This window comes from Monodon monoceros, unplaced genomic scaffold, assembly GCF_005190385.1.
Source record: "Monodon monoceros isolate NGI ecotype Baffin Bay Population unplaced genomic scaffold, NGI_Narwhal_1 Super_Scaffold_11, whole genome shotgun sequence".
In the NCBI taxonomy this organism is placed as follows: Eukaryota; Metazoa; Chordata; class Mammalia; order Artiodactyla; family Monodontidae; genus Monodon; species Monodon monoceros.
Genome location: NW_021703767.1, coordinates 82,037,586 through 82,064,589, shown reverse-complemented (window position 1 = coordinate 82,064,589; position 27,004 = coordinate 82,037,586). Strand labels below are relative to the sequence as shown.

General features: G+C 40.7%; 1 protein-coding gene across 6 annotated transcripts in view; it reads left to right on the top strand.

Annotated features, from left to right (window-relative positions):
* The window catches only part of VPS8 (VPS8 subunit of CORVET complex), a 299,574-nt gene that overhangs the window by 264,861 nt on the left and 7,709 nt on the right, over window positions 1-27,004 (top strand). The window lies entirely within an intron of this gene.

The window sequence follows — 27,004 nt, the reverse complement described above, 5'->3', positions numbered from 1 at the left end:
CTTGCTGGGTAGAGTAATCTTGATTGTACGTTCTTTCCTTTCATCACTTTAATTATATCATGCCTCTCCCGTCTTGCTTGTAGAGTTTCTGCTGAGAAATCAGCTGTTAACCTTATGGGAGTTCCCTTGTATGTTATTTGTCATTCTTCCCTTGTTGCTTTCAATAATTTCTCTTTGTCTTTCATTTTTGCCAGTTTGATTACTATGTGTCTCAGCATATTTCTCCTTGGGTTTTTCCTGTTTGGGACTCGCTGTGCTTCCTGCACTTGGGTGACTATTTCCTTTCCCATGTTAGGGAATTTTTTGACTATAATCTCCTCAAATATTTTCTCGGGTGCTTTCTCTCTCCCTTCTCCTTCTGGGACCCCTATAATGTGAAGGTTGTTGTATTTAATGTCCCAGAGGTCTCTTAGGCTGTCTTCATTTCTTTTCATTCTTTTTTTTTTATTCTGTTCCGCAGCAGTGAATTCCACCATTCTGTCTTCCAGGTCACTTATCCATTCTTCTGCCTCAGTTATTCTGCTATTGATTCCTTCTAGTGTATTTTTCATTTCAGTTACTGTATTGTTCATCTCTGTTTGTTTTTAAATTCTTCTAGTTGTTTGTTCTTTAATTCTTCTAGGTCTTTGTTAAACATTTCTTGCATCTTCTCGATCTTTGCCTCCATTCCTTTTCCGAGGTCTTGGATCATCTTCGCTATCATTATTCTGAATTCTTTTTTTGGAAGGTTTCCTATCTTCACGTCTTCATTTAGTTGTTTTTCTAGGGTTTTATCTTGTTCCTTCATCTGGTACGTAGCCCTCTGCCTTTTCATCTTGTCTATCTTTCTGTGAATGTGCTTTTTATCTACAGACTGCAGGATTGTAGTTCTTGCTTCTGCTGTCTGCCCTCTGGTGGATGAGGCTATCTAAGAGGCTTGTGTAAGTTTCCTGATGGGAGGGACTGGCAGTGGGTACAGCTGACTGTTGCCCTGGTGGGCACAGCTCATTAAAACTCTAATCTGCTTGACTGATGATGGGTGGGGCTGGGTTCCTTCCCTGTTGATTCTTTGGCCTGAGGCATCCCAACACTGGAGCCTACCTGGGCTCTTTGGTGGGGCTAATGACAGACTCTGGGAGGGCTCACACCAAGAACTTCTGCTGCCAGTGTCCTTGTCCCCAGGGTGAGCCACAGCCACCCCCCACCTCTGCAGAAGACCCTCCAGCACTAGCAGGTAGGTCTGGTTCAGTGTCTATGGGGTCACTGCTCCTTCCCCTGGGTCCCGATGAGCACACTACTTTGTGTGTGTGCCCTCCAAGAGTGGAGTCTCTGTTTCCTCCAGTCCTGTCGAAGTCCTGCAATAAAATCCTGCTAGCCTTAAAAGTCTGGTTCTCTAGGAATTCCTCCTCCCGTTGCCGGACCCCCAGCTTGGGAGGCCGGACGTGGGGCTCAGAACCTTCACTCCAGTGGGTGGACTTCTGTGGTATAAGTGTTCTGCAGTCTGTGAGTCACCCACCCAGCAGTTATGGGATTTGATTTTACTGTGATTGCGCCCCTCCTACCATCTCATTGTGGCTTCTCCTTTGTCTTTGGATGTTGGGTGTCTTTTGGTGAGTTCCAGAGTCTTCCTGTCAATGACTGTCCAGCAGCTAGTTGTGATTCTGGTGTTCTCACAAGAGGGAGTGAGAGCACATCCTTCTACTCTGCCATCTTGGTTACTCCCGGGCAAAACTCTCCTTATTCTTTATTTTTTTATTGAAGTATTGTTGATTTACAATGTTGTGTTAACTTCTGCTGTATAGCAAGGTGACTGAGTTATACACTTATATACATTCTTTTCTATGTTCTTTTCCATTATAGTTCATCACAGGATATTGAATATAGTTCCCTGTGCTATACAGTAGCACCTTGTTGTTTATCCATTCTATATGTAATAGTTTGCATCTACTAACCCAAACCCCCAGTCCATCCCTCCCCGAGTTTCCTCCCCCTCGGCAACCACAAGTCTGTTCTCTATGTTTGTGAGTCTGTTTCTGTTTCATAGATAGGTTCATTTGTGCCGTATTTTAGATTCCACATATAGGTGATATCATACAATATTTGTCTTAGTATGATGATCTCTGGTTGCATCCATGTTGCTGCAAATGGCATTATTTTGTTCCTTTTTATGACTGAGTACTATTCCATTGTATATGTGTACCACATCTTATTTATCCATTCATCTGTCAGTGGACATTTAGGTTGTTTCCACATCTTGGCTATTGTGAATAGTCCTGCTATGAACATAGGGGTGCATGTATCTTTTTGAATATCCAGTTTTGCCTGGATATATGCCCAGGAGTGGGATTGCTGAGTCATATGGTAATTCTATTTTTAGTTTTTTTAAGAAACCTCCATACTGTTCTCCATAGTAGGTGCACCAATTTACATTCCCACCAACAGTGTAGGAGGGTTCCCTTTTCTCCACACCCTCTCCAGCATTTGTTATTTGTAGACTTTTTCATGATGGCCATTCTGACCAGTGTGAGGTGGCACCTCATTGTAGTTTTGATTTGCATTTCTCTAATAATTAGCGATGTTGAGCATCTTTTCATCTGCCTGTTGCCCATCTGTATGTCTTCTTTGGAGAAAAGTCTGTTTAGGTCTTCTGCCCATTTTTTGATTGGGTTGTTTGTTTTTTGTTGTTGTTGAGTTGTATGAGTTTTTTGTATATTTTGGAAATTAAGCCCTTGTCGGTTGCATCATTTGCAAATATTTTCTCCCATTCCATAGGTTGCCTTTTCATTTTGTTTATGGTTTCCTTTGCTGTGCAAAAGCCTGTTTGATTAGGTCACATGTTTTTGTTTTTTTATCTGTTGCCTTGGGAGATGACCTGAGTAAACATTAGTATGATTCATGTTTTGCCTATGATCTCTTCTAGGAGGTTTATGGTGGCTTGTCTTGTATTTAAGTCTTTAAGCCATTTTCAGTTTATTTTTGTTCATGGTGTGAGGGTGTGTCTGACTTCATTGAAAGCTTCTTGCTTTCTTCTTTCTCCTCAGGATTAGTTGGGCAATTCTGGGTCTATTATAGTTCCATATAAATTTTAGGATTATTTATTCCAGTTCTGTGAAAAAAGTCATGGGTAATTTGATAGGGATCATATTAAATCTATAGATTGCTTTGGGTAGTATTGCCATTTTAACAATATTAATTCTTCTAATCCTAGAGCATGGGATATCTTTCCATTTCTTTGAATCATCTTTAATTTCCTTTATTAATGTTTTATAGTTCTTAGCATGTAAGTCTCTCACCTCCTTGGTCAGGTTTATTTCTAAGTTTTGGGGGTTTTTTGGTGCGATCTTAAAAGGCATTGTTTGGAGGATTGGTTCACGACGGCGGAGTAGAAGGACATGCGCTCTCTCGCTCTTACTAGAGCAATGGAATCACAACTAACTGCCGAACAGTCATCGACAGGAAGACACTGGAACTCACCAAAAAAGATACCCCACATCCAAAGAAAAAGGAGAAGCCACAATGAGATGGTAGGAGGGGTACAATCACAATAAAATTAAATCCCATAACTGCTGGGTGGGTGACTCACAAACTGCAGAACACTTATACCACAGAAGTCCACCCACTGGAGTGAAGGTTCTGAGCCCCACGTCAGGCTTCCCAACCTGGGGGTCCAGCAATGGGAGGAGGAATTCCTAGAGAATCAGACTTTAAAGGCTAACAGGATTTGATTGTGGGACTTTGACAGGACTGGGGGAAACTGAGACTCCACTCTTGGAGGGCACACACAAAGTAGTGTGCACATCAGGACCCAGGGGGAAGGAGCAGTGACCTCACTGGAGACTGAACTAGATGTACCTGCTAGTGCTAGAGGGTCTCCTGCAAAGGTGGGGGGTGGCTGTGGCTCACCGCGGGGGCAAGGACACTGGCAACAGAAGTTCTGGGAAGTACTCCTGGGTGTGAGCCCTCCTGGAGTCCACCATTAGCCCCACCAAAGAGCCTGTAGGCTACAGTGCTGGGTCGCCTCAGGCCAGACAACCAACAGGGAGGGAACCCAACCCCACCCATCAGGAGACAAGCGGATTAAAGTTTTAATGAGCTCTGCCCACCAGAGCAACACCCAGCTCTACCCATCACCAGTCCCTCCCATCAAGAAACTTGCACAAGCCTCTTAGATAGCCTCATCCACCAGGGAGCAGACAGCAGAAGCAAGGAGAAGTACAGTCCTGTGGCCTGTAGAACAAAAACCACATTCACAGAAAGATAGACAAGATGAAAAGGCAGAGGGCTATGTACCAGATGAAGGAACAAGATAAAACCCTAGAAAATCAACTAAATGAAGAAGTGAAGATAGGAAACCTTCCAGAAAAAGAATTCAGAATAATGATAGTGAAGATATCCAAGACCTCGGAAAAAGAATGGAGGCAAAGATTGAGAAGATGCAAGAAATGTTTAACAAAGACCTAGAAGCATTAAAAAACAAACAACTAGAAAAACTGAAGAACAAACAGAGATGAACAATACAATAACTGAAATGAAAAATATACTAGAAGGAATCAATACCAGAATAACTGAGGCAGAAGAATGGATAAGTGACCTGGAAGACAGAATGGTGGAATCCACTGCCGGGGAACAGAATAATGAAAAAAGAATGAAAAGAATTGAAGACAGCCTAAGAGACCTCTGGGACAACATTAAACGCAACAACATTCGCCTTATAGTGATCCCAGAAGGAGAAGGGAGAGAAAAAGGACCCGAGAAAATATTCGAAGAGATTATAGTCAAACACTTCCCTAACATGGGAAATGAAATAGCCACGCAAGTCCAGTAAGTGCAGAGAGTCCCAGACAAGATAAACCCACGGAAGAACACGCCAAGAAACATAGTAATCAAATTGACAAAAATTAAAGACACAGAAAAATTATTGAAAGCAACAAGGGAAAAATGACAAATAACATACAAGGGAACTCCCATAAGGTTAGCAACTGATATCTCAGCAGAAACTCTACAAACCAGAAGGGAGTGGCATGATATATTAAAAGTGATGAAAGAGAAGAACCTACAACCAAGATTACTCTACCCAGCAAGGATCTCATTCAGATTCGATGGAGAAATCGAAAGCTTTACAGAAAAGCAAAAGCTAAAAGAATTCAGCACCACCAAACCAGCTCTACAACAAATGCTAAAGGAACTTCTCTAAGAGGGAAACACAAGAGAAGAAAAGGACCTACAAAAACAAACCCTTAAAAATTAAGAAAATGGTCATAGGAACGTACATATCGATAATTACCTTAAACGTGAATGGATTAAATGCTCCAACCAAAGGACACAGGCTTGCTGAATGGATACAAAAACAAGACCCATATATATGCTGTCTACAAGAGACCCACTTCAGACCTAGGGACACATACAGACTGAAAGTGAGGGGATGGAAAAAGATATTCCGTGCAAATGGATATGGGGAGGGGGAAGGGTAAGCTGGGACAAAGTGAGAGAGTGGCATGGACATATATACACTACCAAATGTAAAATAGATAGCTAGTTGGAAGCAGCCACATAGCACAGGGAGATTAGCTCGGTGCTTTGTGACCACCTAGAGGGGTGGGATAGGGAGGGTGGGAGGGACTGAGATGCAAGAAGGAAGAGATATGGGGACATATGTATATGTATAACTGATTCACTTTGTTACAAAGCAGAAACTAACACACCATTGTAAAGCAATTATACTCCAATAAAGATGTTAAAAAAAAAAAGCAAATGGAAATCAAAAGAAAGCTGGAGTAGCAATACTCATATCAGATAAAATAGACTTTAAAATAAAGAATGTTATAAGACACAAGGAAGGACACTACAAAATGATCAAGGGATCAGTCCAAGAAGAAGATAAAATGCTTATAAATATATATGCAGCCAACATAGGAGCACCTCAATACATAAGGCAACTGCTAACCGCTATAAAAGAGGAAGTCAACAGTAACACGATAATAGTGGGGGACTTTAACACCTTACTTACACAAATGGACAGATCATCCAAACAGAATATTAATAAGGAAACACAAGCTTTAAATGACACAATAGACCAGAAAGATTTAATTGATATTTATAGGACATTCCATCCAAAAATAGCAGATTACAGTTTCTTCTCATGTGCACGTGGAACATTCTCCAGGATAGATCACAGCTTGGGTCACAAATCAAGCCTCAGAAATTTAAGAAAATTGAATTCATATCAAGCATCTTTTCTGACCACAATGCTATGAGATTAGAAATCAATTACAGGGAAAAAAAACATAAAAAACACAAACACATGGAGTCTAAACAATATGTTACTAAATAACCAAGAGATCACTGAAGGAATCAAAGAGGAAATCAAAAAATACATAGAGACACATTACAACCAAAACATGATGATCCAACACCTATGGGTTTCAGCAAATCAGTTCTAAGAGGGGAGTTTATAGCAATACAAGCCTACCTCCAGAAACAAGAAAAATCTCAAATAAACAATCTAAACTTACACCTAAAGGAACTAGAGAAGAACAAACAAAACTCAACGTTAGTAGAAGGAAGGAAATCATAAAGATCAGAGCAGAAATAAGTGAAATAGAAACAAAGAAAACAATCACAAAGATCAATAAAACTAAAAGCTGGTTCTTTGAGAAGATAAACAAAATTGATAAACCAGACTCATCAAGAAAAAGAGGGAGAGGACTCAAATCAGTAAAATTAGAAATGAAAAAGTAGAAGTTACAACAGACACCACAGAAATACAAATCATCCTAAGAAATGACTAAAAGCCACTCTATGCCAATAAATTGGACAACCTGGAAGAAATGGACAAATTCTTAGAATAAACTTCCACGAATGAACCAGGAAGAAATAGAAAATATGAACAGACCAATCACAAGTAATGAAATTGAAACTGTGATTAAAAATCTTGTAACAAACAAAAGTCCAGGACCAGAATGCTTCATGGGTGAATTCTATCAAACATATAGAGAAGAGCTATCACCCATCCTTCTCAAACTCTTCCAAAAATTGCAGAGGAAGGAACACTCCCAAGTCATTCTGTGAGGCCACCATCACCCTGATACCAAAACCAAACAAAGATACTACAAAAAAAGAAAATTACAGACCAGTATCACTGGTGAGTATAGATGCAAAAATCCTCAACAAAATACTAGCAAAGAGAATCCAACAGCACATTAAAAGGATCATACACCACGATCAAGTGGGATTTATCCCAGGGATGCAAGGATTCTTCAATATATGCAAATCAATCAGTGTGATACACCATATCAACAAATTGAAGTACAAAAACCATATGATCATCTCAATAGATGCAGAAAAAGCTTTTGACAAAATTCAACACCCATTTATGATAAAAACTCTCCAGAAAGTGGGCATAGAGGGAACCTACCTCAACATAATAAAGGCCATATATGACAAACCCACAGCAAGCATCATTCTCACTCGTGAAAAACTGAAAGCATTTCCTCTAAAATCAGGAACAAGACAAGGATGTCCACTCTCGCCACTGTTATTCAACATAGTTTTGGAAGTCCTAGCCACGGCAATCAGAGAAGGAAGACAAATAAAAGGATTACAAATTGGAAAAGAAGTAAAACTGTCACTGTTTGCAGATGACATGATACTATACATAAAGAATTCTAAAGATGCCACCAGAAAACTACTAGAGCTAGTCAATGAATTTGGTAAAGTTGCAGGATACAAAATTAATGCACAGAAATCTCTTGCATTTCAATACACTAATGATGAAAAATCTGAAAGAGAAATTAAGGAAACACTCCCATTTAACCATTGCAACAAAAAGAATAAAATACCTAGGAATAAACCTACCTAGGGGGACAAAAGTCCTATATGCAGAAAACTATAAGACACTGATGAAAGAAATTAAAGATGATACAAATAGATGGAGAGATATACCATGTTTTTGGATTGGAAGAATCAATATTGTGAAAATGACTATACTGTCCAAAGCAATGTACAGATTCAATGCAATCCCTATCAAATTACCAATGGTATTTTTTATGGAACTAGAACAAAAAATCTTAAAACTTGTATGGAGACACAAAAGACCCCGAATAGCCAAAGCAGTCTTGAGGGGAAAAAATGGAGCTGGAGGAATCAGACTCCCTGACCTCAGACTATGCTACAGAGCTACAGTAATCAAGACAATATGGTACTGGCACAAAAACACAAATATAGATCAATGGAACAGGATAGAAAGCCCAGAGATTAACCCACGCACATATGGTCACCTTATTTTTGATAAAGGAGGCAAGAATATACAATGGAGAAAAGACAGCCTCTCCAATAAGTGGTGCTGGGAAAACTGGACAGCTACATGTAAAAGAATGAAATTAGAACACTCCCTAACACCATACACAAAAGTAAACTCAAAATGGATTAGAGACCTAAATGTAAGACCGGACACTATAAAACTCTTTGAGGAAATCATAGGAAGAACACTCTTTGACCTAAATCATAGCAAGATCTTTTTTGATCCACCTCCTAGAATAATGGAAATAAAAACGAAAATAAACAAATGGGACCTAATGAAACTTAAAAGCTTTTGCATAGCAAAGGAAGCTGCAAACAAGACTAAAAGACAACCCTCAGAATGGAAGAAAATATTTGCAAACGAAGCAACGGACAAAGGATTAATCCCCAAAATATATAAACAGCTCATGCAGCTCAATATTTTAAAAAAACAGACAACCCAATCAAAAAATGGGCAGAAAACCTAAATAGACATGTCTCCAAAGAAGACAAACAGATGGCCCAGAAGCACATGAAAAGCTGCTCAACATCACTAATTATTAGAGAAATGCAAATCAAAACTACAATGAGCTATCACCTCACACCAGTTAGAATGGGCATCATCAGAAAATCTACAAACAACAAATGCTGGAGAGGGTGCGGAGAAAAGGGAACCCTCTTGCACTGTTGGTGGGAATGTAAATTGATAAAACCACTATGGAGAATAGTATGGAGGTTCCTTAAAAAAGTAAATGTAGAATTACCATATGACCCCGCAATTCCACTACTGTGCCTATAGCCAGAGAGAACCATAATTCAAAAAGACACATGCACCCCAATGTTCATTGCAGCACTATTTGCAATAGCCAGGACATGGAAGCAACCTAAATGCCCATCGATAGATGAATGGATAAAGAAGTTGTGGTACTTATGTACAATGGAATATTACTCAGCCATAAAAAGGAACGAAATTGGGTCATTTGCAGAGACATGGATGGATCTAGAGACTGTCATACAGAGTGAAGTATGTCAGAAAGAGAAAGACAAATATCGTATATTAACGCATATATGTGGAACCTAGAAAAATGGTACAGATGAACCAGTTTGCAGGGCAGAAACAGAGACACAGATGTAGAGAACAAACGTATGGACACCAGGGGGGAAAAGTGGCGGGGGGGTTGGTGGTGGTGGTGTGATGAATTGGGAGATTGGGATTGGCATGTATACACTAATATGTATAAAATGGATAACTAATAAGAAACTGCTGTATAAAAAAATAATATTCGAAAATTCGAAAAATAAATAATTAAAAGGCAGTGTTTCTTTACATTTCCTTTTTGCTATTTCATTTTTAGTGTAAAGAAATGCCACTGATTTCTGTATGTTAATCTTGTATCCTGCTACGTTGCTGGATTCATGTATCAGTTCTAGTAGTTTTTGTGTGGAGTCTTTAGGGTTTCCTATATATAGTATCACGTCATTTGCTGATGACATGATACTATATATAGTGACCTGAGATTTTCCGAAGTCTGCCTGTTACTTCTCAGGTAGAAAGAATGTCAGCAGGAAACAGTTACTAAGAAGGACAGTGGTGACTATTTGTTTGTGGTACTCATCCTTCTCAATGATAATTATGCATATCTTCTGACCTGCACAGTGAGACTAGCTGAGGATTTCAAGGGATCGCAGAATTCTTACCCAATGTGGAGATCCACTCCTCACCCATTTCTTTTGCGTTAAGTGAATATTTTCCAATGTAGCATTTGATTGCTTTAATGATTTTTTAAAATTAATACACTTTATTTTTTAGAGCAGTTTTAGGTTGACAGAAATATTGAACAGAAAGTACACAGTTCCCATATATCCCCTCACCCCAATTTCCCCTCTTATTAACATCTTGCATTTCTGTGGTACATGTATTAACAATTGATGAGTCACCATTGAAAATTATTATTAACTAAAGTCTGTAGTTTACACTGTAGTTCGCTCTGTGTTGTATGTTCTGTGGGTGCTGACAAATGTAATGAAATGTATCAACCATTACTGTATCATACAGTATAGTTTCACTGCCCTAAATATCCCATGCTTCACCTAGTCATCCTTCCCTCCCTCCCTGCAAACTTCTGGCAACTGCCTTTTTTTTTTTTTCACTGCCTGCATAGTTTTTCCTTTTCCAGAACGTCATGTAGTTGGACAATATGCAGCCTTTTCATTACTCTAGGTTCTGTTTCTGTAAATCACACTAGAAGCACATTGTTTTTTAGCAGCCATTTTGCATGGTTGACTCAATGAACATATTTGATAGCAAACTCCTAATTCTGTTCACACATGCTCCTGATCCTACCCTATGTAAATAAATTAGTTTCTAGAGCCAGTGCAGGGCTTTTCTTATATTGTTTCAGTTTATAACCTTTGGGAGTCATGGATTTTCATACCATGCATTTTAATCCTTATCCAAGTCATGGATAAAATATTTGTATAGAACAAAGCCTGGGATAGAGCCCTACAGCTCATCATGAGAGACCTAGGTCACATTATTTATTAGTCAGCATACCTTGGCAATTGAGGGTCAATGGATGTGATTTTTCTGCTTCTGTCCACGCCACTTCATGAACAGTTGACAGGATTGTTTCCACTTAGTAGAGTCTAATCATATGATATACGTATGTGAGACCACATCAGAGCCAGTGGTAGTTCTTTATTCTACCCTTGTCCCCTCAGGATATGGAAGTGGATTCCCTTATCAAAACAAGTAGTGCCGTCATGTCTACCATCTCCTTGGAATTCTGGATCCTACTGCAGGTTAGAGTATTGAGCAACTTACAAATGGGCCTTTCCCCTCCAACAGTATTTCCTGATGAAGCTTTTCGGCCTTCCTACAATATATGGCAGAGATCTTTTCTCTCTTCAGCATGCATGACAGAGCAACTAACAGCCTGTTTGGCATTCAGACAACTCAGTAGGCCATTCTTAATTGCACTCTGTTGAAATATCACCTATTCGTAGAGGTCATAGAATCCAAACAGCAGAGCTTTGCAGTTTGAGCTGCTTTAATGTATGTGAAGTTCTTGAGTGGCCGATATACTGTTACCCAGAGTACAGCTTTCTGTCTGGACCACTGTCCCAAAGCAGTTACTGCGTCACCCCTGAAAGCTCACACTCCTTTCATGTAGTATCAGAACATGGGATTGAGTATGTTCAGCAAACAGTGAGAAATCTTCTTTGGTTAAAGCAGAAGCAAAGGAAGAGAAGATGAATGAAGTGTGGGCGGGTACTTAGTACAATCTGTTCTGTCTGACAGGTCACTGCCTTGGGACTTTTGTGTTTTTGTTGTTTTCTACACATATCCTAGGGGCATTCTAGTTGTGATTCTGTTACAACATGAATAAGTTTTGGCCTCCTGGTTTGTACTGAAACATCTGTTAACGGTAGATACTATTCCAAACACAGCATTTTCTTAATGAGACCCCACTCTACATGGTTACATCACTTAACTTTTTCATTTATTGGGAGAGTCAGTTAAGGCTACCTTTTTATGGTACTAAGTGGGGCAATTCATATCTGTCTCCAGCAACTTCACAGCAATGTGTAAGAGAAAATGAAATTAAATAGAAATTTCTTTGCAATCTTTGGAAGGATTATCTAATTCTCTGCGTTTTGCTTTTAGCTCTGAGATGCCTTCTTCAACAGTGCCAAAACCATCTCCTCCTCTGTACTTCCCATTTGCTTCAATAGTGTTGTCATTTCCCAATCAGTGCACACCTCTACTTCCACGAGTCTCTTCACTGACCTCACTGTCTCTGTCTCCTGGAGCTCCAGTCCATCCTCCTCCACCTCTTCTAGTGCTGAGAAAACTTCAGTTGCTCCCTGTTGCTAACAAAGTTAAATCTGAATAAGTTTAGAGTGACCGTCTAGGCAGCTGATGCATCACCAGCCCACATTTCATCCTTATCGTCTCTTCCTTTCCTTAACTAAAGGAAATTTCTCATTTTCCTAAACGTAATGAATCCCATGCCCATATATTTACTCCTCCTCTCCTTTCCATAATCTGGTATGTCCTTCCTTCACTCCCCTTGTAAGTGATGCCTTGTTTTTAACCTGCAGCTCAAATTCTGCTTCATTCATTCAAAAAATATTTATTGAGCACTTTCTGTACACCAGGCATGGGTCTAAGTGCAAGGAATCCTACAGGAAACAAAACCAAGCCTCTGCCTTCACAGAGCTCATGGTGGCAGAGGGTAGATATTGAACAAACATATGGTAAGATACGTGGGTATACATATGGGATGTCAGATTCTGAGAAGGCTGTGGAGGAAAAACATGATGAAGGAGCTAAAAAGGAAGATGGCTGTTTCAAAAGGAGTGGTCACCAAAGGTTGATAGCTAACATTTTCTACATGAAAAAAGTGAAGGTTCAGTCATGTGAGCATGAGGAGAAAGAGTGTTCCAGACAGACGCAACAGCAGACACAGGGTCTGGACACAGGAGAATGCCAGTGTGTCCCAGGAACAACATGGAGGCCACTCTGCCTGGGACGCAGCTTGGTGGCTGTGGTGGTGAGCATTGGGGCGGGGTGGGGGCGGGGGCGGTCTTCCTCGTTTTCTAGTGCACTGAGAAATCCATTGAGAATACAGAGGAAGTGAGAAATGTTGGAAGTTTGGAGAGAGAGGTGAAGGTAAACCTCTAGCATAGCAGCAGAGTGAACAGACTAGGGAGATACCAGGGGGCTCACTTGCAGTTCCTAACATTGAATTTAAATGTCTTTGACCTGATCACCTCTTCCTTTGAATTCTTGTAGCAGTTGTTACCCATACTTCATTTGGTACTTGGCATAAACTGCCTTCTGTTGTTTCCAGTGTCTGGCCTAACTTTCTAGCTTGTTATTTGTTGGGGTTTTTTTAATGTGTTATACCCCACCTGTCTCCTCAGCTGCTTTGAAGTAACTTTCAATATGCAAACAGCAGAAAAGTACAAAAATAAATAATGGAGAGTGTCAGAACAAAATGAAAATATAAAAAACAAACCAAAAAATGAAAATATACCTGAGTAGAATTCAATAATAGCTGAAAAGCATTTGGAGAGGAGGAATCTTGAATGAAAACTTTTTAATCTCCACTACCTAAAAACAGGATAGTTTATTGAAATTGAATAATATGAAAATCATTACTGCAATAATTACAGTGAAACCCACCTTTGCATTGCCTCAATTTTTGTCCCACACGTCCACCTTGATTCCCGGGAAAAAAAAGTTTTACATGTACCCAGTGTATTGATTCCTTATAATTTACAATGTCATATCAGAGATATTTGGTAAGGACTGCAGTGATTGCCATGAAGCTTGCTGAGAAGAGCACGCAGAGGCCTGATGCTTTGAGAAAATGCCTGGCATAGTTTTCTCATGGGCACAGGAGTCCTGGACAGGCATTGCAGGACCCAGGGACCTTCTGAGCCAAAGTACAAATTCATTCCACAAAGGAATCTATAAAGATTTCCCCCCTTGAGAAGCTTTTGTTGATTGTCACCCTTGTAAAATGTCCATGATGTTTACAGTCCGTATCTTTTCCTTTCAGTTCATTAAAAATGCTATTCTACTGTCTTAGGTTTGCATTGTTTTAATAAGTCATTAGTGGTAATTCTTACCATTGTTTTCCTCTATTGTGGATGTTGTGGGTGCCCTGTTCTCCCATCTTCCAGAATGAGAAGTACTCATTCCTTCAGCTGCCGGGAGTTTCAGCAGCCGATAGCTTTCAGCTCATCCTCCTCTAGGAATTGTCCTCGGCTAAAGAGGATGTATCTTGCCAACAGTGACAGCCTCTTCCTGAGAGTGGCCTGCATCTAATGTCTAGTGATTGAAGGGTTATAAAGGCCAGACGCCTTGTCTTAATGCAGGACAATTTCTTCAAAGCCATCTTAGCTCCAGAACTCTCCTTGGGATCACCGGGGCCTATGTTGTGATTGCATCACAGTTTAACTTCTCCCTCTGCCCACTTCTGCATCCTTTACTTCCCCAGAGGTGTCCATTCCAAGCACCCGCCAGTAACTGCCGGCACATAGATCTCCATCTTAGTGTCTTTTTTCCAGGGACGGCAGCTGATAACATTGTATACAATGTCCTCTTTCCCTCTGGCTGCTTTCAAGTTTTCCTCTTTATCTTTGTTCTTCAGCAATGATATGCTTCGGTGTGGATTTCTTTGTTTTTTTTTCTTGGGGTTCATTAAGATTCTTGGATCTATATGTTTAATATTTTCATCAATTTTGGAAAACTTTTGGCCATTATTTCTTGAAATATATTTTCTGCCCCAATCTCTCTCCTTCTGGGCCTCTAATTACACCTATATTAGACAGTTTAATGTTGTTCCACAGGTCACTGAGGCCTTTTTCATTATTTTTACCTTATTTTCTCTCTGTGCTTCAATTTGAATAATTTCTATTGTCATGGCTTCAAATTCACTGATATTTTCTTCTGGATTATCAAATCGACTGTCAAGACCATCCAGTGAGTTTTTCACACCAGATATTATACTTGTCAGTTCTACAATTTCCATTTAGTTATTTTTGTCTTCCTTCTACTTAGGATTTAATTTGCTTTTCTCTTTCTAGCTTCTTAAGGTGGAAACTTAGTAAGCCTTTCTTCTTACCTAATATAAAACTTTAAAGCTATAAATTTCTGTCTAAGCACTGCTTTAGCTGCATCCCACAAATTTTGAGAATGTTATACTTTCATTATTATCTTGAAATATTTTCTATTTTACCTTGTGATTTCTTCTTCACTTATTGGTTATTCAGAAGTATATTATTTTAATTTTCAAATATTTGAGGTTTCTTTAGATACATTATTGTTTTTGATTTCTAATTTAATTCTGTTGTGGTCAGAGAGCATACCCTGTAACATATAAATCTTTGGAAAGTCATCAAGACTTTTTTATGGGCAAGCATATGGTCTCTCTATGTGAACATTATTCATGCACTTGAAAAAAGTGTAATCTACAGTTGTTGGGTATAATTCCTATAAATTTCAGTTAAGCGAAGGTTAGGCAAAGAGTAGCCAAGCATAGAGTATACAGGTATCAGAGACTTTAAACCAGTTGGGGGGCATTTCTTGTTGGTCCAAAAGCTTTTCTCTCTTGTAGACAGCAAACTGGTGTCTAAACGAAATAGAGTACAACCACAGTGCACCAGTGTTCTTTTTCCTTTGGTTTGTAATTATGTTGTTAACTTGAATCGGGTTTTGCTAATTTCAGGGTTAAACTTGCTTTTCCAGTTGATTCTATACTCCTTGTTATCAGGTAATCATTTTAGCCCAGTTAAAATGGGCAGGAATACTGGAACTTAAAATGTTTCAGCAATCACGACTCTAATAAAATATCATTAAGGACCCTACCCTTAAGAGGAGAGCTTTGTCATAATTGCTACCCCACAGTGGCATCCATCAAGATAATGGTTTGACTTTCTTCTTAAGTAGACAACAATCAGTTAGATAATCAAAGGGTAGCAAGCCTTAATTACATACATGAATTCCCTGTTTTAATTTTTTTTAGTAAGACAAAGGGGGATTCCTGACTAACAGAAAATGCCACACCACTAAAGAGCTTCCTTTGTGAGTGTTCTTCCCATAAAAGTAAATCTTTCTGGTCCTTTCCTGACAGAAAGAAAAAGCAAGATTAGAGGAACCACGATATACCATGTAGCAAAATGCAAGTTTGCATAGGACAGTGCCCTCAGGAAGGAAAGAGGTTGGGGGTCCCAGCCTAGTTGTCATTCACCTCATTTCCTGGTACTTTCATTTTTCATTTCTAGTTATAATGGTCCTGGTCTGTGTCCTGACATAGCCAGATAACGCTGGCTCTAGATAATGCCTCCATTACATGGGGATGGCAACACCCAGCAATTATGTTTTCATCTGTTTGGGAGTTTGAGCTTCCCATTACACCAAGATGACCAACCCTTTGTAATAATAGTAATAATAATCCCTGTTAAGATAATAGGCAAGTTTTCATGAATTTAACCAAGGAACTACATTAGTTATTTAAAAGTTCAAACTGCATTCTCCAGTTGCCTAATCCGTTGGTTTTTTTTAATCCTTTCTTTTAGGCATAATGAGATAGTCAGTTTTTGCCAGCATGGATTTTCCCCAGGTTGTTGCCTTTCAAAGCAGGTTAGGCAAGGAGTAGCCAAGCATAGACAGGGTATACAGGTATCAGAGACTTTAAACCAATTGGGGGGCATTTCTTTTTGTGAGGGAGCAAAATGGGTGGACAACCAAAAAAGAAAATACTGTGTCCCTTGTATAGTGACACAGAATTAGTGGCACTGACCTCATGGATGGCCCCAAGGATCCTGACAGATAACTTGGGCAGATGCCCTGTCAGCCCCCAGCACACTGGGCAGCTCAGGTTGTCCTCGGGAGTACCTAGTACCTCACACACTCGTAGCACCTTATGTTGCTAACATGGGTAGTGGGCTTAGGGTTAGACCTATTATCAGGAGCTGCCCTGTCTCTTACAAATTGTATTTTAACATGTCTGAACCTCAGTTTCCTCCCATGTAAATTAGAGACAATCAAATCTACCTGTTGGGTTCATATACACATCAAACACGAAAGTAGTAGAATAAGGCCAGAGACTTAAATAGATGCCAGGAAATGTTTTCTCCATTTCCTTCTTCTCCCCTTCTTCCCTCCCCTCCACTCCCCTCACAAGAGCCTTGTGAGGTAGGCTATGCAGGTATCTTCTGTTTTGTAGATGAGATAACTGACATCAAGGGTATCAACACAACTAATTAGTGTCAGCCAAGTTCAGAGTTTTTTCTGTGGTGGCAGAAAGCATTCATGTCCTGGTGTGTGCACAAAACTGCCTTTTCACCACGTGTGAAGTCTCTCACTGCAAGAGCTTAGCTTGGTCCTTAGCACCGTTGGCTTTCACGGGGCTTCTGCAGCCCAGCCTTCCAAGATGCACTTTTAGGCCTGACACTAATAGCTGTAGAGGATATTCATCAGATCTGCTGTCTCTGTCTCCTGGGCTTTTTGTTGAGACCTCATAGGCCTGATAGGATGAGTTTCTTTAACTAAAAAGCAGAATCGTGAGGGATCCCCTGAAGGAGGTGAGAAGCCATCAGTGTTTCAAGAGCATGGCTCAGATATTGACCCCAGCTAGTCCTAGTGTGCTTCCCCCCTTTTTTAAATTCTTATTGGAGTAAAGTTGATTTACAATGTTGTGTAATTTCAGGTGTACAGCAAAGTGAATCAGTTATACATATACATATATCCACTCTTTTTTAGATTTTTTTCCCATATAGGCCATTACAGAGTATTGAGTAGAGTTCCCTGTGCTATACAGCAGGTTCTTATTAGTTATCTATTTTATATATAGTAGCATGTATATGTCAATCCCCAGTCTCCCAATATATCCCTCCCTCCCCCTTATCCCTTGGTAACCATAAGTTTGTTTTCTATTACATTTGTGACTCTAGTTCTGTTTTGTAAATAAGTTCATTTGTACCCTTTTTTTTAGATTCCACATATAAGTGATATTGTGTGATACTTGTCTTTCTGTGTCTGACTTAACTTCACTCAGTATAATAATCTCTAGGTCCATCCATGTTGCTGCAAATGGCATTATTTTGTTCTTTGCTATGGTTCCATTGTATATATGTACCACATCTTCTTTATCCATTCCTCTGTTGATGGACATTTCAGTTGCTTCCATGTCCTGGCTATTATAAATAGTGCTGCGATGAACATTGGGGTGCATGTATCTTTTCGAATTATGGTTTGCTCCAGGTATATGCCCAGTAGTGGGATTGCTGGGTCATATGGTAATTCTATTTTTAGTTTTTTAAGGAACCTCCATACTGTTCTCCATAGTGGCTGTATCAATTTACATTCCCACCAACAGTGCAGGAGGGTTCCCTTTTCTCCACACCCTCTCCAGCATTTATTGTTTGTAGATATTTTGATGATGGCCATTCTGACTAGTGTGAGGTGGTACACATTTGATTTGCATTTCTCTAATAAATAGTGATGTTGAGCATCTTTTCATGTGCTTTTTGGCCATCTGTATGTCTTCTTTGGAGAAATGTCTATTTAGATCTTCCACCCACTTTTTGATTGGGTTGTTTTTTGATATTGAGCTGCATGAGCTGTTTGTACCTAGTGTGCTCCTGACACAGCCTTCTGAGTCCCTTGAAAGTGACTTTCTGTCAGGCTTTTTCCAGACCGATACCAAGAGCATGGCAAGCAGAAGAAACCTCTGGGACTGGAGTGCCCAAGTTCACATCTGGGCTCTGCCACCAGCCAGAGTGACCTTGGGCACATCCTGCACCCAGGACCTTAGTTCCTTCAAAGGTAAAATGAGGATAACGAAAGAACCAACTTCATGGGGTGTTTGTGATGGTTAGATGAGGTGAGGTAATACACGTTCAGGGCTTGGAACACGCTGGCACACAGTAATCACTTGCTCCATAACTGTCAGCTGCAGTGGTGGTTGTTACTCCTTTTCACACCTTGGAAGACTTAAACCAGCATTTTCTTCCTCTGCTGTGAAAAGTCACTGCGCTCTTTCTTTTTAATTGTGGTTTTGAAGGTCTTGGTTTTTTATGGATATTTTCAGTCAGCCTTTCTCACATTTCCATCTCCAACCTCAAATACTCTCTTCCCTTATAGCTGGTTCTAAGTGAAATCTCCTTAAGAGATGTTCTGCCAGGTGTTTCCCTCCTCTCTCCAGTCAGCTTAGCAATGTACCTGCTTATTTTATTATTTCTTCACCTGATTCATTATTAGCTTTGAGCTAATTGAGTGTTTTGAGGCACTGGGAAAGGAGGGTGTGTGAGGGGCCAGGTTCTGTGTGAAAGCAAACTGTGCCGTGGGTGGGAATTTTAGGAAAGGTGTTTTCTGTTTGCAGGTGGGGAAGGAAGTATGGCTTCACTCTTACCTCTGAAGTCAGAGTTTCATTTTAGCAAGAGTGTTAAATATTAAGGACCTCTAGTTTGAAACAGCTTAGGTGGTGGCAAAAGTCTGACTCTATTAGAAATAGAGAAGGATTTGGTAGTGAGGCCAAGGCAGGTGGGAGCAGGTGGGCAATACCGTTCTCATTCCGTTCATTCTGCTCCATCTGTGCCCCCATCCCCGCCAGCCAGTTACAGAGCTGCCAGTAGAAAAGGCTCCTGGAGTGCGTGCAGACAAATATCGTGTTGCAGAATTAGACTAGGTTCACCTGTCATGTGCTCGCGTGGGAAGACAATCAGGAAGGGAAATGTTGGGATTTTGATTTCAGGACCTTGTTTGTTGTGGAGAATAAGACACGAACAAGCAGAGCTTAGTCTTCTGTGACTGTCCCTGTCTGCGTGTGTGACTCGGAAGGCTCTGTATTCAGAATCCCTAGTGTTATTATCCATATTCCTAGGAACCCAGCCTTCAGGGTGGCAGGGATCATAGTTGTTTCCTGTATCAAGCTTGATGTGCCGGTTACAAGGCCCGTGGATCCTGAAAGCCCTGGTTTGTTTTCTTCCTTGCATCGAATGTAATTACAGCTCTCACTTCTACCACATCTGGGAGTCACCGAGCTTTCTGAGTCACTATGCCAGCCCAGCATCCCTCTCCCTGTGGCTCTCCCAGATCATCAGAGCCTCATTTTCCCCCGGATTTACTTTAACGCTGAGTGTTACAAGGTCATTTCCAGGGTTGTCATTGCTTCTTCCTCTAATGTTCAGCTGCAGTTTAATTTTCAGCTCTTATCACTGGGCTTCATCACATGGGGAGAAAGAAATTTGCTCTAGCAGATGGTATCAAGTATGTTTTTCTTTCTCTTACAATTGGAAAATCACTCCTGATCAGTTCTGTGCTAGTGGGTTAGATGGTCTAGGTAGGGTGCCTTGTGTTTAAGGATTCGCCAAACTTGAGACTGTGTTCAAATTTTGTTGCTCCCACTTCTGTGCATGACACTGATTTGGCAAATCGGTTTCTCTGTACAGCATCTTAGACTGAATCTACTATTTCTCTTCAGGGCTATCGTGGGTCTTTGTGACAGTGTCTGTAGTTGGTTGCCCTAGTTTGCTTCTGATGATGCAATAAAATCCAAGATTAGCTTCAGTAAACACCACTAGCTTACTTGAATCTTTCGTGCCCTAAATGCCTATTGTCTCATGGCGCCCACATCTTCCCCGGATGGTAGAGCGTGGCCTATGGTGGCACTGCCCTTCAATAAATTGGAGCACAGACCCAGCGGAGCAATGCAACCCGCTCAGCTTACACAGGGAGCTATGACCGGATGAGCGCTCAAGTTTCCTGCGTCTCAGCCCAGTGCTCTTCCTTCCAGGTGCTTCCGCAGGGAGCAGAGATAACACAGGCACAATAGTCGTGGCCGATTACTGACCATCAAATAGGTGTCAGGACCATACGTCATCTCTGATCCTCACAATTCTGCAGGGTAGTGTTTTACAGCTAAAGAAGCTGAGAGAAGCTAGAAAACTTGGCCAGGGCCACTCACTAGTCATCACAGAATCCAGGTGGAGCCAAGGTCTGTGCAAGCCATGCCCTGTGTTCCCCTTCCTGCATTGCAGGCGGTTTAGAAACACCCCAGTGACTGTAAGAAGTAGAAAATCTGCTCACCCTTCCCATCCTTTCAGCAGATAATTATTTCACAGCTGTTCTGTGCCAGGCACAGTGCTGGGTGCCGTGAGCGAGAGACGGCGCCCTGTCCTTGGGGCACTCCTTTCTCGAAGCTTTCCCTCCACTGTCCCTTCTCTCTCTCCTGCAACATCCACCGATCCCTCTTATTGCCAGGCCAGTCTTGTCTGCACTGTGCTCTGATGTCTCCTTTCTTTCCATTTTCAGTGGCCACGTTAGGACTAGGTACACACGACCAGTATCGTGCGTAGACTGGTAACACTTATTGAGGACTTACTGAGTCTTGGGTGTTTACTGCGTGCTCCACGTGCATTACCTTCCTGATCTTCTCAGACACAACACCCCTAGCTCAGAGAGAATAGGTAACTTGCCAGTGATTTTAGTGCCAGTGTTTGGTGACGCAGGGTGTGGGCTCAGGCAGGCAGGCTCTAGAGCCCAGGCTTTTGTCTACCTGCTGCCGCAGTTATCACGGGCACTTGGGAAGCAGGCTTTGGTCATGTGGGACAGAGGGCCCTGCACAGGATGTGCCAGAGCAACAACAGAAAGAGGCTTTTAACCAAAAGTCCCACTGGTTTGGTAAATTTCCATTCCTTCTTACAAGGGTTGGTATCTTCTGACATTTGAAAAATAATACTTTCCCCAAAAGTGAATTAAATAGGATGAAATAGATATTTCACTGAGACACAGGATAAACCTGCTAGAAATCACAAAGAATCTTTTTACAAAGTCCAAGTTCTTAGACACAGGAAGACAAATGCCAGTGACTTCACACTGGGCCGAGAGCAAATTACTGCCTGCTCCTTTTCCTAAAATGGACGGTGCAGAGGAAAACAGGATGTGGGATGTTCAGCAAATGTTTGTTGAACATTTATTTGCTGGCTGTAGAGCACTGGGAATAAAGGATGGATAAGATAAAGTTCTGATATTTAAGGAGTTTACAGGCTAACGGGGAGACAGGTAAACATAATTACACTATAGCACAACAATGCAGTTGTGGACGGGCCATGTGGCAGCTAATCTACGGACAGGACGGGATGGGGGCGCTCGGGGAGAGGGCTGGAGCTGAGCCTTCCTAAGTGTTTACTCTCAAGTGTGCAAGAGTGTAATCTGGACCCAAAAATGTTGTGATTTCAGAGACCTTTTGATGGTATATGTAGATAATGTGAGAGCGTGTTTCAAACAAGGCTGCCCTGGCAAATATGCTGTATATGGTTATTATACCTCAGTAACCTCTCAAGCTTTGCTTATCAGCTCTGGAGAAGGTGATCTTTTTGTGGGGTTTTTAATGTCCCAAAATCTGTGAGACATTTAAGCTCCTCTTCATTTACTCATCTTTATATCCCAGGCACTGATATAGCAGAGGTCCCAGAAATATCTGTTGAACAACAGAACTGGGTCCCCATTTGTGAGGCCTGGAGGTGAGTGGGCCGGACCCTGCATAGGGCAGGGCATAAAACCACTAAACTGGCCTTCTCTGGACAAGCCGCCTGCCCAGGGCCCTGTCCCTTCCCTCATTCTCACCCCGCCTCACTGCTGGAACCCTCAACCCAAGGAGAAGAGTACAGAAATCCTCACCTTAGTGATGTATTAGTCATTCCCTGAATGCTTCCTTTTTTTTAATATTCCATCTTGTTCCAGGAAGGATTTTAAGACAGGTAAGCATCTACTGGGTCCTAGGCACGTCTACAAAGAGCTCTGCTGTTTCACCTCAGATGAATTGTATTCAGATAGTTTTCCACAGAGACAGCACTGCCTGGCCAAGAACAGGGCATCTCTGTCCTGCAGCACCTTTGCTTCCAGAGGGTCCCAGGGCAGCCCCAGCAGTGGCTCCTTTGTTCAGTATCTGGTTGTCCAGGATGATGGCTTGTGTTGTAAGAAAGGTCCTGTCACCTTCAGTTATTTCACACCCATGGAACAACCACATTTTTCAATTTCGGAAGGATGTCGTTGTTGGAAAACCCCTTCCTTTGGTACCTCCAAGGAGTTTAAGGGCCAAGAGGGGGAATATGATGATGACAAGGCCAGAACTCAGTGCAACCCTGCACACTTATCTGGACATGTCGTGTTTGAAATTATGGGTCTGGGTGTGTGTACGTGTTTGTGTGCACACTTACCTATTTGTTACTCCAGCTTTTCTCCCAGGAGAGGGGGACTAGGGTTTATAAGGTAGAGGTCCTGGTTATGACCCTTACTGGATTGTGAATTTTTGATTTGTGTTGGGCAAGTCTCCTAGCCTTCCTTTCCTCAATTTGCACAATCCTGTTCACTTATGTAGTAGAGTAGGTGTAGGGCTTGCAATTCAGTAGGATTCAAAATAAACCATATGGCAGAAACATTCTTATCTTATTAAATTTTCTTATTATACCCAAGAGCTTCTAAGATGTATTGGAACTCATTGAAAGTTGAATACAACATACCTAATCGGGACACTTAGAAAAAGAGAAACGTTGGTTGATTGATTTGGTACAGTCGAATCAGAAGAAGGCAAATGCCCATAAGCTGAGAGTGTCCTGCTCCCATTAGGACGCAGTGAGGACAGGAAGTCCAGCTGTGCTGAGCTGTTCTAGGTACAGATTAGCACTGTGCTGCTCCAAGTATCACCCGGGAGCATGTGAGAAACACTGAATCTCAGACTCCACCCCAAACCTTGTAACCAGAATCTGCATTTTAACAAGATCTTTCTGCAGTTCTTATGTACGTGAAAGAAATCGCTTGGAGAAGCGCTGGATCAGAAAACATGGGTTGGACTATCATTTGAGACTCCTGCACTTTCTGCCTCAGTGAGCAAACTTCCAGGGGCTAGAGCCATTTATTCTGTGCCTGGAATAGACTCATCTGTGTAATGCTTCCTGGGGATGAAAGCGTGATTCTATTTTTAACAGTAGCATTTTCTACTTTTTTTTTTTAATTTTGTTAGAGTATGGTTGATTTACAATGTTGTGTTAGTTTCAAGTGTACAGCAAAGTGATTCAGTTATACATATATGTATATTCATTCTTTTTCAGATTCTTTTCCATATAGGGTATTACAGAAGATTGAGTAGAGTTCCCTGTGCTGTACAGTAGGTCCTTGTTGGTTGTCTATTTTATATTATAGTAGTATGTATATGTTAATCCAAAACTCCCAATCTATCCCTCCCCCCAACATTTCCCCATTGGTAACCATAAGTTTGTTTTCAAAATCTCTGTCTGTTTTGTAAATAAGTTCATTTGTATCACTTTTGAAAATTAGGTTCTACATATGAGTGATAGCATATATTTGTCTTTCTCTGTATATTTGTCTTTCGCTGTCTGACTTACTTCACTTAGAGGTTACTGAGTCCATCCATGTTGCTGCAAATGTCATTATTTCATTCTGTTTTATGGCTGAGTAATATTCCATTGTATATATGTACCACATCATCTTTATCCATTCCTCTGTCAATGGACATTTACGTTGCTTCCATGTCTTGGCTATTGTAAATAGTGTTGCAGTGAACATTGGGGTGCATGTGTCTTTTCGAATTATGGATTTCTCTGGATATTATTCCCAGGAGTAGGATTGCTGGATCATATGGTAGCTCTATTTTTAGTTTTTTAAGGAACCTCCATACTGGTCTCCATAGTGGCTGTATCAGTTTACATTCCCACCAACAGTGCAAGACGGTTCCCTTTTCTCCACACCCTCTCTAGAATTTATTGTTTGCAGACTTATTGATGATGGCCCTTCTGACCAGTGTGAGGTGACACCTCATTGTAGTTTTGATTTGCATTTCTCTAATAATTAGTGATGTTGAGCATCTTTTCATGTGCTTTTTGGCCATCTGTATGTCTTCTTTGGAGAAATGTCTATTTAGATCTGCCCATTTTTTTACCGGGTTGTTTGTTTTTTGATATAGAGTTGCATGAGCTGTTTGTATATTTGGGAGATTAATCCCTTGTCAGTCAGTCACTTTGTTTGCAAATATTTTCTCCAATTCTGTGGGTTTTCTTTTCATTTTGTTTATGGTTTCCTTTGCTGTGCAAAAGCTTTGAAGTTTCATTAGGTCCCATTTGTTTATTTTTGTTTTTATTTTCATTATTCTAGGAGGTGGATCAAAAGAGATCTTGCTGTGATTTATGTCAAATTATGTTCTCCCTATGTTTTCCTCTAAGAGTTTTATAGTATCCAGCCTTACATTTGTCTTTATTCCATTTTGAGTTTATTTTTGTATATGGTGTTAGAGAATGTTCTAATTTCATTCTTTTACATGTGGCTGTCCAGTTTTCCCAGCACCACTTATTGAAGAGACTGTCTTTTGCACATTATATGTTCTTGCCTCCTTTGCCATAGATTAATTGACCATAGGTGCATGGGTTTACTTCTGGGCTTTCTATCCTGTTCCATTGATCTGTATTTCTGTTTTTGTGCCAGTACCATACTGTCTTGATTGCTGTTGCTTTGTAGTATAGTCTGAAGTCAGGGAGCCTGATTCCTCCAGCTCCATTTTTCTTTTTCATGTTTGCTTAGGCAGTCTGGGGTCTTTTGTGTTTCTGTACAAATTAAAAATTTTTTTGTTCTAGTTCTGTGAAAAATGCCATTAGTAATTTGATCAGGATTGCATTGAATCTTTAGATTGCCTTGGGTGGTGTAGTCATTTTCACAATATTGATTCTTCCAATCCAAGAACATGGTGCATCTTTCCATCTGTTTGTGTCATCTTTGATTTCTTTCATCAGTGTCTTATAGTTTCAGAGTACAGGTCTTTTGCCTCCTTAGGTAGGTTTATTCCTAGGAATTTTATTCTTTTTGATGTGATGGTAAATGGGAGTGTTTCCTTAATTTCTCTTTCTGATCTTTCGTTGTTAGTGTATAGGTATGCAAGAGATTTCTGTATATTAATTTTGTATCCTGCAACTTTACTGAATTCACTGATGAGCTCTAGTAGTTTTCTGGTAGCGTCTTTAGGAGTTTCTACATATAGTATCATGTCATCTGGAAACAGTGACAGATTTATTTCTTCTTTTCCAATTTGGATTCCTTTTATTTCTTCTTCTTCTTCTCTGATTGCCATGGCTAGGACTTCCAAAACTATGTTGAATAAAAGTGGTGAGGGTGGACATCCTTGTCTTGTTCCTGATCTTAGAGGGAATGCTTTCAGCTTTTCACTGTTGAGAATGATGTTAGTTGTGGGTTTGTCATATGCATTTTCTACTTCTGACCTGACTTGACCTTTGCTTTCCCAAAATGATTTGAGTTGGCTTCCAAAATACAACCGATTGGATGAAGAAATGAGGAAATCTAGATTTTAAAAAAAACTGTATGCCTATGGAAACTAATATAAAACCAGACTATAATAGCACACATAAATGTTTGCCACCAAGTCTTGTGCAGCTGCTAGACTTATGTAGCTGACCACTTAAAGTTTTGAGCTCCCTAGTGACAGAAACAAAAAAGAAAACACAATTAGTAGCAAGTCTACACAACTAGTAACTGTGTCCAACACAGTTTTTCTCAGCACAGGGTCTGATGGGAATTTCTTCACTGGACCATCACAAGTAGCCTGTACATCTGGATTTTCATAACAAGTACAGTGGTGCACGTTTCATGAGATTTTTTTTCTTACATTATCCCTTCAAGGCAAAGGGCTGTTTTATAGAAGCGTTTCTGTAAGGAGAGACCTTTTCTTGCTCTTGCTGCTTTGTCATCTTCCACCTTCGCCTTTACAACCTCCTTGTTAATTAACCTGCCTTAACAGCCCCACCCCCAGCCCCTGCTGCCTTACCTAGTCCACTCCTGACGCCATTCCACTTGGACCCTCCTTGTTAAACTGCATCACGGAGTAACCAGGGAATAATAAACAAAGGTAAGATCAGGGCAGCTTGGTCCCTTGTCATATGGACTGCGGCACTGGCAGGCCCCACAGCTGAGGTTTTGAATTGCCAGTGAAAGGCAGGTGTCATCCTTGTCCTTAGCCTGTCCTGCTCCCCCCGTTCATGCCAGTAGTACTGAAGGGATTTGGAAAATCGGGGGAGGACCAGTGTTAAGTCTCTCAAAGGTATTTATATATTTTCTCTTTTTGCTTGTTTGTTTGAGCTTGGTTTGCAGTATTTCTCAAACCTTCTCCTCATCTTTAGCTTGGAACTCCCCTGTGCGTCTTACTTAGTA